This window comes from Poeciliopsis prolifica, unplaced genomic scaffold (assembly GCF_027474105.1).
Source record: "Poeciliopsis prolifica strain line A6 unplaced genomic scaffold, Auburn_PproV2 SCAFFOLD005, whole genome shotgun sequence".
NCBI lineage: Eukaryota > Metazoa > Chordata > Actinopteri > Cyprinodontiformes > Poeciliidae > Poeciliopsis > Poeciliopsis prolifica.
Window position 1 is genome coordinate 18,002,783 of NW_026562380.1, and position 12,792 is coordinate 18,015,574.

The window sequence follows — 12,792 nt, forward strand, 5'->3', positions numbered from 1 at the left end:
TACACAACACACAAGTACTTCTGTCAGAGGGAATGGGCCACAATTTCATCAAGAAGCCTGAGGTAGAATGGTGGAAATGGTAGGTTTGTGATAGAGATGTGGAAACTCTTTAAATTGAAATCACTAAGTCAAAACAAGCTATGAAAAGCAACCAATTAAAACCGAGATTGACTGCATTCCAGTTTTTTGTTTTGTTTGTTTGTTTGGCTGTTGGCAACAGGCAACAGCTGTTTACTGGGAAATAAGTTACAACCTTAAAACAAACGAATAAGAACAGGTGTTTACATTTTCAAACCTTCGTTTGATCCACATTTCCGAAGTTTAATTTCATACTATTTTAGTTTTCAACTTCGCAGTCAGAAGCTACGACTTCACGGTGTCACTGAACGCAGCACCGGCCTCATTCGCGCGACGAGACGAAAATACTCTAGCTCCCAGCATACTTTGCGCGGGTGTTCTCCTGACGCGCACGCGCAGAGAGGCAGAAGAACGACTCCGCTCCGTGTTTACGTTGAGATGCTCACAACAAAGGACAGCGCAACACGGAGAGGCGGCTCTCCAACACAACCCACATTTATTGAAGCATTCAGTCAACTTACGAGACAATACCAACATTTCTCATTGTCTTCACAACCCAGACTCAAAATATATATCTATATATGTATATTTATTTATTTATTTTATTGCGTGCTTTAATTTCTGGTCCACGAGCGGAGAAATTAATGTGAAATTTCTTTTGGAGCGCCACAAGACACCGAGCGAGGACTTCATCACCTGTATCGCAGTAAGTACACTGATTTATCCGAGTAAACGTGACAGACACGGCAGCGGAGGAGCGTCCGGTTTATCCCTCTGTGTTGTCGGAGCGTCACCTGCTTTGTCCAGCCAGCCTCTTGCCTCATTTGGTAATGTCCTATCACTCTGTCTGCTGGGAAGTCATCAGGCAGCGCTGCGGCTGCGAACTACCGTCTCTGTCAAGTGTTTTCTGCTCGCAGACAAATGCACGAGCTTGCACCTGCTTTGATTGTTTTTTTATTTAAATTTTTTTTATTATTTTTTTTTTTTTAGTTTTTGCTGGGTCGCAGCTTTAGCTTCCTGATTTATTGTATCATGTTCATCTGTGCACTAAATATTTTGCAAAATTTTTTGTAGCAAATGCTTTTGTTTTTCATCCTTAGCTTGATAATATAATGCTTTTTTAAGGTATCGATATTTATATAGAATTTTATTTTTATTGTCTGCTAGTTATTAGGCTGATTGTTCATTTATTATTATTATTATTATTACTATTATTATTATTATTATGTCATATATTGGTACCCTTTTTACTACACTATCATTGAATTCTTCAGAAAGACTGGGTAAAGGTGCAGAAGGAGATTGCTGCATGCAAAGGTTATCTCCTAACTTTCTTTTATTTTTAAAGCAATTTAGAGAGCCATCAGAACACGTCACATGAAAGTTTGTGTTGGGTTTATAAAGCCTCATTTATTAATTTTGCAAAGCTTTGAATTTAAAAGTTACAATGTATGTATTGAGCACGTTTTCCAGAAGCTAGCGTTGCACAGAGTTTGAACTTTACTCTAAAGGGCTCCGGTCATGATGTAGGTGTTGCTAAAACTCATGTTTGCACATTTTTTGGAGGGCATGTGTCCTCTGGATCTGCACGGTTGGTGTCAAGAAAGTCTCGATTTCAGGGAGGAAACTGGAGTCGGCGGTGTCATACAGGGAGTTCAAGAGAGAGAGAGCATGGATGTCCTAATGGAGGCTCAACGATGTATCCCTAGTAATCCAGTCTGTGAGGACACAAGCCAGCCTCCCAATCCCAACATTGTGTGGACTGGCTAGACAAAAAAGAAAAAAATGCTTTTTCTCACATTTAGTGGTTTGCATTTAAATTTATGCAACTAGACATGTTACTATGATCGCAGAATTGTCAAAATATATCAAATACCTTTTACCAGCTTTTATTTGGCAGGGATTTTGTGGAACAAAACCCACAAGTAGTGCATAAAAGTGCTGGAAACCTAGCATGAGTTGGCTAAACTGACAGGCTTGGTTCAGACAAGTTGCTTCAAGGCCATTGTTCATTCTGGGAGTGCAGGGAATCTCAGGGTGCATGCACACCATCCCTGTTTAGATGCTTCAGTCTAACTGTACTTTGTTTGCCGGAAAAGTGTGGTTGGACTGGGGAGGTGCAATCGGACTCTGATGCGGAACAATACAGCAAACGTTTGTTTGCCTAAAAACCTAGGTCTCGGTTCAGTTGGAATGAGGTCTGGTGAGGTTTCAATGCGTATGTGAACGCCAAGCGAACTGGAAACCACTCCAAAAGAAGGAAGTGAACTGTAACGTGGGGCATTCTGGGTAAATATAACCAAAACAAACACATTAGCGGGAAAAATGACTTGTAGCCAAAGACAAAAGACAAATGCTGCAGTTTTTCAAAGCACTTGGATTATTTGACCCAGTGCGGTGTGAAAACAAACCGCATCAGCTAAAGCAGTAACAACCATTGTTATTTTGGACCCCAGTGGATTTGAGTACACCAGACTATAAGGTGTGCAAACGACACATCGGTACGAATACGCCATTTTCACAGTGACAAACGGTGGAGTTTTTAGCATCATGCCAAAAATGGAGCAGTCCTGTTGGAGGTTGTTGTGTGAAAAAATGTGAAACGTTGAAGAAGTAGCAATTATTCTGCAAAGAACTGTATCCATAAGGTTCATTTGATTATCTGAATTTTTAGACTTTGAACCTTTCACCACAAGTTATTGCATTTTTGATCTATGTTTGATGAAAGCAGATAGCATTGCAAGCCTCACTGTATACAAAAGCTTATGAGACTGTTTATTATTAATGAAGCTCAGACCGAGCAAAAATATCCCCCAACGTCAATTAGAACACGTTTGTATTTCAAAATTTCTGGTTGTAACTTGTGAAGTTTTGATTTTTGTTTTTTTCATTGAAACTTCTATTTTTGTAGCTGTGATCACACTGACTGCAGCTGCTATAAAAAACATTTATTCAGTAGATAAAAATAACTTATTGGGAGTTCCAGATACATTAAAAATTTAGCATCAGGTGAAACCTAATCAGGTTTCTGATCTCCACACCCCAGACTCGGCGTCTGGCATGGCTGTGATGTTATCATGGACAGACTTAATGCTCACATTCACATCAAAAAGCCCAAAAGCACATTTATTATGTCTCCATGACCACATCCAGCCATGATGACAGACCGAAGTGTACACAGGCTGAAAACAGCGGGCGGCTGCAGCTTATAACAAGTCATTTTCTCTGTAAATTAGTGAGCGTAACACATAATGTTCCTACTTTTACATAGGAACATTTGACATTAAAACAACAATGAACAGCTGTGAATCCGGGTCATTTTCTGTTCAGCTGATTAAGGTAATGTTTGTTGCGAGGGGGGATGCGGGGACAGCGGGTTGCACTAATCTCTGTGTTTGCACGTGCCTGTGCTCTCCCTGGTTGTAATCGCGCTGACGGCTGAGCTGCAGCTTTGCTCGCGCTGAGCTTTGAGAAGCTTGGCTCGCTCCGCCAGGCCCCGGCTTTCTGCCCCGCGCCGGGCTGCCGAACAGGCTGAAGTTTGTCCAGGCAGGGGGAGAGATTACGTCTCTCATGGAAAGTGGGTCAGACAGTGGGCACGATTTTACGGCCTTGTTTTCTGTTCAAGGTGGAGAAGGATAGACGAAGACAATTTTTCCATAATGTTGCTTCAGGAAGCTTCTCGTGTTCTCCTGCTGTAACTTCTTTTGTTTTGTGACTGAATCATGAGCTGGTTCGGCGATGGGTTGCTTCGTTGGATGCTGCGTGCCTTCATCTGAATTTATAAGCCCTGAGAAACACGATTTGTTCAGGCACAAATACTCTTGCGGCTTGTCCTCTGAAAACTTCTTTCTCTGTGATTTTTTTTTTTTTTTAGTTGCTGGTTTAGTGATGCATATAAGTAACAGCTCCATGGAGGATGATACTCCTATTAACCTGCATATGACATGAGAGTACGACTGCAAAATTGATCTATCTGTCTTCCTTTCTCTTAAAAAAGATGAAAAAAAAAAACACATAAAAGGGGTCAATTAATGCTGGCCCGAAGACGGTGTGTGATTTAAAGCTGCACTTTTGATTTGCTAACAAATCAAAAGTGCATTTTCTTAAAGCTTGTTTTCATTTTTATCAGGAGTCGCTATAAATGAGACTGATACAAAAGTTTGTTTAAATATTAAAAAAAGAAGACGAATTTATGCAGACGAATGCAGATGCTGTGCTGACTTCAGGATTGGGAAAAGAACAAATCCTTGGATATTAATGTTCGGTTTCTTTCAGGGCTTTATTTCGCTCATTTGCATGTTGCACAACGTTACAACGGCTCAGGAGGCATTTTTCATACTGCCGATGCTTTTTAGCACCGTTCAGGTCAAAATGCTGAACTGAGTGGTTTACCTGTAGGTTATTTAAAGTGGAAGTCATGTAAGGCTTTATGTAAGACAAATTTGGGTGGAAAAATGAGCCATGACAGCAAACATTTCTTTCTATTTGCAGATTTGGCATTGTGTGTGCACAAAGCAGTTTCTGTGGGGACCTTCAGTGTCTGTTTAAATCACCATGTTTTGCTTTAACACAAAACAGCTCTGGTTCTACTAAACAGGATTGTGGGGTCGCTGAGATCATCTCTGCGGCTTCCTTGTCATGTTGTTTGTCAGAGCGGCCCGATGCCATTTTGCGGCTCCAGAAAACACGCAGCCATGCAGGCACGTTTTCTTCTACACGGCACCGGGTCTCTCAGAGGCCATGTGATCATGCTCAATACCCATTTCCTGCCTCTCTCCCCAGCCTTCCTGTGTCGAATGAGCTTGAGTGAACGTCGATGATGAGTCTCACGCACCGATTGGTTGAGTGTGGGACTTGTTGACGCCGTGGCTTCCCCACTCAGTGCTGCTGCTGCTTCTTAGTAATGCACAAAGAGATACCGAGCAGCGTGAAGCAGTGAGCAGTGATTATTTTTATTCAACCAGGCAATTGCGGAGAGAATTGCTGATGTCTTAAGGAAAGTGTTTCGTCTTCACGATGCTTGTTTGTTCACTAATGGTTTCTATCAAGCCTTAGAGGCCTTCACAGAACAACTTACAGTAAATTACAAGTAGCTGGGCTCGATTTACCAGTCAGAGGATTTCTAAAGCAGTTGTTTGGACTGAATTTTATTTAGCAACATAAACGTTCCTCATTGACTGGAAACAAGATTTTTGCACATGTAATTTGCTTTGCTTAAAGCTTAATCTTAATGCATAAGCTTAAATTGGTAACACACAAAAATTAGGGGTTAACTGAGTAAATTAACCACTAAATTAGATTAATACAGAACAATAAAAAGCTTTGAGTCATCCATCATTCCTTGATATGTTTAGATCCAATGAATCACAGTTTGACGTAATCTGTTGATTGATCCTGATCCACAGTTCTTCTGGTGTCTACAATGTCTTTCAATTCCTTCTTTATAATTTAGATAGATAGATAGATAGATAGATAGATAGATAGATAGATAGATAGATAGATAGATAGATAGATAGATAGATAGATAGATAGATAGATAGATAGATAGTTGACTAGTTAGTTAGTTAGTTAGTTAGTTAGTTAGTTAGTTAGTTAGTTAGTTAGTTAGTTAGTTAGTTAGTTAGTCATAGCGAGGCTTTATTAATATTAGCTCTACATTGACTGATTTGTTTTTAATGGCTAAAATCAGCCAAAATAACACATTGGCTCCCAAAAGGGTTTGTTTACATTTTTCAAAATGCGACATCTTTTCCTCATTTAAAAAGGAGAGATCCAAACTATCCCTTTTATGTAGCTTTGGTCAGTTTGAGGATTTCATCACTTTTTGTCACAGACATACATTTTGTACATCGATCGGATTAACCAGTAAAGATCTCAATGATAGATTTTATATGGCAAAGCCAGCTGGCTTATGAATCAAATGGCCTGCTGAGGACCAAATATCAGGACTTTCTGTGTCACTGAAGGCTCCAGAGCCAAGTGAAGTGAGGAAGTCCTGCGGGGGCTGATGGATTTGACCTCTGAAAACTCATAGCAAGAACCTGGGATAAAATGAAACTTCCTGACAGTAATAAACATTCAAATTATTTCCCAAGATGTCAGGAAAAAAAAGAAATGATGTAACTCTGAGAGGAATTATTGGGATGTGTCCAATCTCTGGTGAAAAAACTTTTTCTTTTTCTTTTCTTTTTTTTTTTTTTACAGGCAAACAATAAAGATTATCCATGTTTTCATCATGAAGAACATATGCTAGGTTAGTCCCTTTCCACTGAAATGACATGAATGAGATTATTCCTGCATGGTATATAACTTTAAATGTCTTATATTAAAAATGAAAATCGGTTTAAAAACAAACATATACGATATAGCTTTGTTTTTGAAGAAATATCAGCTTTTTCAGCTCAGCAATTAGTTGCTGCGCTTCCTCTCCAAATGTGCACAAAACGTTGTCGCCGTTTCGCTGATGTAAAAACACAATTTTGAGAAGTGTTTCCATCAAATAAGAAACGCAATTTAAATCACGCATAAGTTTCTTCATGCGATAAGTCATTAAAACATTAAAAAGAAAATTAAGAGAATTTATTCTCGTCTCTTTTCATGTCATCTGAACTTTTTCCTAAAAGACCCTGAAGTGGCTCCACGGGTCTCATTTTCAGCTATTTCAAAACATAAAACACTGAAATATGTGTCAAACACCAATGATTAGAAATGTTTGACTGAGTACACTCTGACCCCTGACGAGCGCTCTGCTGTCAGATGCTTTGAGGCCGGCCACAGTGCATGTTTTATACAATCTAGAGATGGCACAAGCAGCGGCGTGGGGACATGCGTGTGCTCATGTAATGTGTAGACTCTATCATCCTTTTCACAGTTATTCATTAGAGAAGCGTTGCAGCATGCAGCCGCTGATTGGACGCTGACACTGGATTCCTATGTATGAGGCTAAAAAGAGCAGGGGCATCATCTTTCATAGTGAACCGATAAGATTTCATATCCAGACATGTTTATCATGACATGCATCAGTGCCTGACTGCGTGCAACACACAGGCACCAGGGTGCTTTTACTGTAAGCTCTGACTGTGTTATGATTTTTGTTTGTGCTGCTCCAAGACCTCGCTTATTTGTGTCATGTCCAACAAGACTGTTAGTTGTATGTGTGCACAGTATACTGCAGTCGGCGTTCTGCCCGCTGAATCATTGATGAGGCTGTAATTCGAACGCCAACCCTCCCCGCTGTCTGTCACAGGATTGTCTCCTCCAGGCGCAGCTCTCAGGAAAACCAGCAGGCAGCTCTTTTATGGTTACATTCACACCAGTCCCATTTAGTCCACTTTAATTTAACTCTGTTTTGTTTGCCTAGGAAGGCCGGCCTGTTGGGGACGCGTGAATCATTGGAACTGGTTTGCCTCAAAACCTAGGTCTTGACTTGCAACCAGAGTCAAGTCCAATCAAGACCAAACAGAGATTTTCCATTTTTGCATTTGTTAGAGTGCAAAAATGCCAACACATTCATTGTAACCTGCTATGTTAGAGAAAGCTAGAGAAAGTCTCTGGCATCTCAGTGAATTTACCTTAAACTGTTGGCTTGGTAAAGCTGGCGAGGTTTTGGAACTGAACTTCAAACTACTTTCAGAACTCGACTTCTTTAATTCGCTCATTCAAGTTCTACGCTGATTCATTTTGGTAGAATCTACCAGACGGAAATGAGAACATACTGGAAAAATAAAAAGTTCACTCCAGTTACTTCTTTGCACATTTTTTAGTCTATGAAGTTTGGCATTTCAGATGTATTTGGTTTGATGCCTTATACCATTATTTCCATGATGTTTTTTTATTCTCAGAAATGAAATTCATGTCTTCTTGTCTGACTGTAGAAAAATTTGCATTAGATGAATCCTAAGGTAATCTGTTTTTTGGCACAGGGTAGGTAGGGTAATCTGTCCAGTAGACAACCCTAATATTTTTTATTAATGCACCATTTGGTGGTTCCAGTTCAAGTAGGCAAGAAAATGGTTTGAAGATGTAGCTTGAGAAAGTAGTCCTGACAAGTTGAAGACCGAGATTACAAAAGACATTAGTTGTTACTTTATGAGCTAATCAAAGTCAGATTTAGGAAAATCTGATTCAAATATTCTCAACATTATTCATAGAAAAACAGAACCGCAAATGCTCTTAATTACTTTCCCTAAGCTGCTTTCATTAGCAAAGCGCAGCAGAGAGAAGGGAATGATTAGTTGACCTCAGTCGTGAGTCAGATTCACCTCATAGCTCCACAGATTCACACTCTGACGTCTGCTGTCATCCACTCGGCTTTTCATTCAGTCTGAAGGTGAACACCACGCCTCGGCCTCCGGCCGGGAACTCCCCCGCCCTGCGGGGGTCTTATTCTGGATCGTGGAGTCTGTGCAGATGCCAATCCCGTGGAAGCTCCAGAGCAACCAGTCGTTTGTTATGAAGAGTTAATTTAATGCTCAGCAGGAATTTGGCACCAAAGGGTCTGACTCTGGTTTTTTTAGGACTGGTGGGTGGAGATGTGAATGGTTCCACTGAGGACTGTGAAAGGCCGTGTCCTGATTGAGTTAAACTAAAGATGTGCTTTCTGGCTGTACCGTTAGGTTACTCTAAGAGACAGAGCAGCTTATGATGCCATCATTACAACCTGGTTGCTTCGGCTCTAATCCGCCTAAAATCCTGGATTTTGGTTTAGTTGAAGTGATCACTGACGCGGTTCAAATGCCAAGCAGACCACCAGGTGCTGCAAAAGCACTAAGTGGACTACAGCGTAGAGCATTCTGGGTAAATACAAATAAGAGAAATGCAAGAGTCTAACTCTACCAGGAGAAATGGCTCATGGTCTTTTGACAAAGACAAAAGAGAAATTCTACAACTACTAAAATCTCACGCCACTGTATTTCTGTTTACTTTTTGAAAAGGAGGAAATGAGATCAGTGTCTTCTTCAGTGGTTTTTGGGTGGCTTCCTTCGGTGGTTCTTGGTGCAGCACCACCACAGGTGAGGTTTGTTTGTTTGACACACTGCAGTGTGAAAATAAAAAGGCAGCAGCTGAAAATTTAACAAATGTTGCCACTTTGGCCCCAATCGAACTGAGTCTACTGGACCTAAATTTCCTACTCAGACAAAGGGATAAACGAGTGTGGCCCAATTTAAATAATGTTTGTTACAAACCTTTTGCAAAGCCTAAATGTTCCTATTTATTCAGATGAATTTATAAAAAATGGCAACTATAACAGTTTGATTTGAACACTTTTTTTCCATCTTTACTTGACTACCGTTTTACATTTTAAGCACACACTGAGCAGTTTTCTGTCTTACTCAGACACAAAGAAAGCAATAACTTTGAAAGACCTCTAGGAGCCGTACCCAGAGACACATTTAAAACATACCAAATTTGACTCTTTGGCAGCCAATTAATTTGTAAGTAAAGGTGGTTTGAAACATTTTTACAGAGTTGTAGAGAAACTGTTTTGGCAACTGAGCATTAGGAAGTGTTTCTTTTGTTTCTAAGAGTTTATGAGATCCCTGGTGTGACCTAATAGTTGGCCCAGAGAGCCCTGATACCACTGAATGTGGATTTCCTGTAACACTATGTTTTCATAAAAGTGGGGAGAGGGGGATGTAACTCCGCTCACATAAAAATGACAAATGATCTAGGGCTAATTAATTTCCTAGTTGCTGTTTTTGAGAACATGTGCTAACTATCCAGAGCGAACAGGATGTGCATCAGTCATTTCCCAGAAGTCGACGGTTTTATGAACGTTTGCATTTATGATGTTGAACTTATGAGAGCTTTGCTCAACTTTCAGACAAAACAGGATCAGTACCCTGAAGACAGATTTGTTTTTTCATGGGGTGTTTACAAATCGTCCTCGTGAATTTAAGCTGCTGCTTTGGGTCAAATGTCAAGACACCACCATGATGTATAGAAACTGGATTAATATACATTTAATCTCAGTTCTCAAGTGCTGAGAACAAACATAACAACTTGAAGTTGGACAAGTTAACTCAAACTCATTAGTAGTTGAAATTCCAAGTAGAAAAATGAGCTTTCAAACTAATTCTGACCTCAAATTCCAATATGGCTGACATTCATAAGAAGTTTACTGATAGCTGGAATCAAATATAATTTGTACTTTTAAATAGTTATATCTTATCCAAATTTTCACACACACAGAAAATATTATGCAACTCCTGTAATAGCATGTTGCTATTTTTTTTAATCGTATAGAATGCATAGAAATAACTTATTAGCATTCAATGCTAATAGATGTTAGCCTGATCACTGAAATTGAAAATAGGAAAAGTTTATACATTTGTAAACTGAAACATATTTTCACCGTGTCCCAAATTATTATGAAAGTGATATTTTCTCAGATTTTCCTAAATGGTCAATGCAAATGATGGTTTGTGTAATTTTTAGTCATGAACCAGGGGCGATTCTAGGATCTGACCTTTAGGGGCGCTTAGCCCTAAGCAGGGCTAAGGACCAAGACAAGTTATTCGTTGGTGCATTTTTCTAGACATCACTGTTTATTTATATAAATTTATATAAGATTTTAAACAGTTTTGTCCAACTAAAACTGTTAACAACTACATACAGGTCTGGGAAAAACGAAGAGACCACTACACTGAACCACATTAAAAACCTCCTAGTTATTCCACCAAATATTGATCCAAGCATCGCTCCCGTCATTTTACGGATGCTCATTGGTCCCCCAACAAACGACAAAAACCCGGACATTATCATGTATCAGTAAAATCCTCCCAGGCCGAATTTGAACATTGAACCTTATGCTGTTAACAGTTAGCTTTCGTCAATAACTCAGGCGGAAGTGAGAGCGCTGCTCAACGCAAGTAACGACCCCGGCCAGAACACGGTCTGTCCGGGTGTTTAAATAATAATACATGACAATGTTCAGCCTGGAATGAGCGTCTTCCTCCTCACGTCTGGATTTTTGCCAGTTTTTGCTTCTAAGGACGGTGGAGAATCGGGGGGTAATTTAAAAAGACTCGGGTTGATAGAAGCTCGCCGGGCTGCTCAGTGTCCGACTATAGGCAACCGTGACGTTCAGCGTCGGTCCGTAGCGTTCTGGGGTCCTTTAGCTCCCGCCACGAGAATTTAGCTGACCTTAATGTTTCCTGTGTTTTATTTTGGTCATTATTGTTGCATTTAGTGTTGATATGTGTATGGTAGGCGTGTCTATTGGACAGTGTACATTTAACGTTTTTTTTACGGAGGGGTGGTAATCCTATTCAGGGGTGCTGAGGGCACCCCTAAAACAGAGCTAGATACGCCACTGTCCTTCAACAGAATATCCTACCCGTTTAAAATAAAAAGCTATCTCAGATGTTTGCACTAATCCTTTTATGAGATCTCTATATTCAAGAAATGATTTGATGTAAATTGTACGTTTTGTGATTCATATCTTTGAACTGTTGTCCACGTGTTTTGGCACTGTCCCTTTGAATCTATGTGACTTTATTTACAACAATATCGAAGCACAATTTATGCTGTTATGGGAAGATGTCTTATTTGACCTCACTAAAAGCATGCTGAACAATTCTGAGTTTCTCAAAAATCCTCTATTGTTACTAGCTAAATATCATATTCATTGTTCCAGGTCAGGAAAGCCATGCCTTGCTGCATTTTTCAATGAAGTTTTATATCCGGACTATCAAAGTCACAGCTATTAAAACAATTGAAATCTGTACCACTTTGAATGTTGGGAACCGAAGCCTCTTGGCTTTTTCTTTTTTTGAATACTGTTTATCTGTATTTATCTGTTTTTAGTTTTTTTGAGGCATAATAAATGTTTCACTTTGTCGTTATACAGCGTATCTGCAAATAAAGTTTAAAAACAAAAATTCCCCCTGCCTCCTTCTCTGGCACATGCATGTGCAAGAAGTCTGTTGAGTCTCTATGTTCCCTGGTTCTACAGAGAGATTTATTTGCAGTGTCACGCAAGATCCAAGAAGAGTCATGGCGGAAAAAGATTCACAGAGTGAAGAAACAGCGTCTGGGACCGTACCTGAGAACAATTTTTTGTTAGAGAAAATTGAAATTTTCAACAAAAAAAAAAGCAGAAGGAGATGCCAGAAAAAAAATAAACAACTGCAAACAGTTGTTGATGATTTGAGGGGGAAATTTGATTGTTTGACGAGAAGCCAAAACCAACAATGCAAGGAGCTGCCAAATTCAAAATGAGCTGCTGGTAGATGAAAACGAGAAATTGAAAGCTCAAATTAAACAAATTAATTCTGATTTGAAAAAAAAAATTGAAGAAAAATTCAGTGTTTAAAAACAGATCACGATGCGATGGAAAGAGCTCATGTGGTCCTTGAAAGGACCCATAATACAACAAGAGGGAATATTGAAGATGCACTGAGAGAAAAGAGTCACAAAGTTCAGACACTAAAGGAGGAAAACGTTGAGCTCTGACAGAAAATTTTTGATTTGAAGGGGAGACTGAACAAAATTAATGACCGAGTAAAATCCGAGGGTTTCCCGGCAGATGAGGAGAGAAATGAGCAAACTGAAGAAAAAGAAGATAACCAAGAGACAGTCCTCCAAAGCATAGGAAATGGTTCTCTAAATTTTTATAATTCAGGGACGATGAGATATTGGATCCAACAGTGGATGTTTAAATTTCTCAATGGGATATTTGGGGGGTTGTGGCAGAAGAGGGAGACATTTTGA

The 12,792-nt window shown here is 39.6% G+C and overlaps 1 protein-coding gene across 1 annotated transcript in view; it reads left to right on the top strand.

Moving 5' to 3' along the window:
• The first annotated feature begins 508 nt into the window (after positions 1-508).
• Positions 509-12,792, top strand: part of peli1b (pellino E3 ubiquitin protein ligase 1b) — a 43,552-nt gene continuing 31,268 nt past the window's right edge. The window contains exon 1 of the mRNA XM_055029292.1: positions 509-784. The gene's annotated coding sequence lies outside the window, so the exon portion shown is untranslated. The remainder of the gene's footprint in view (positions 785-12,792) is intronic.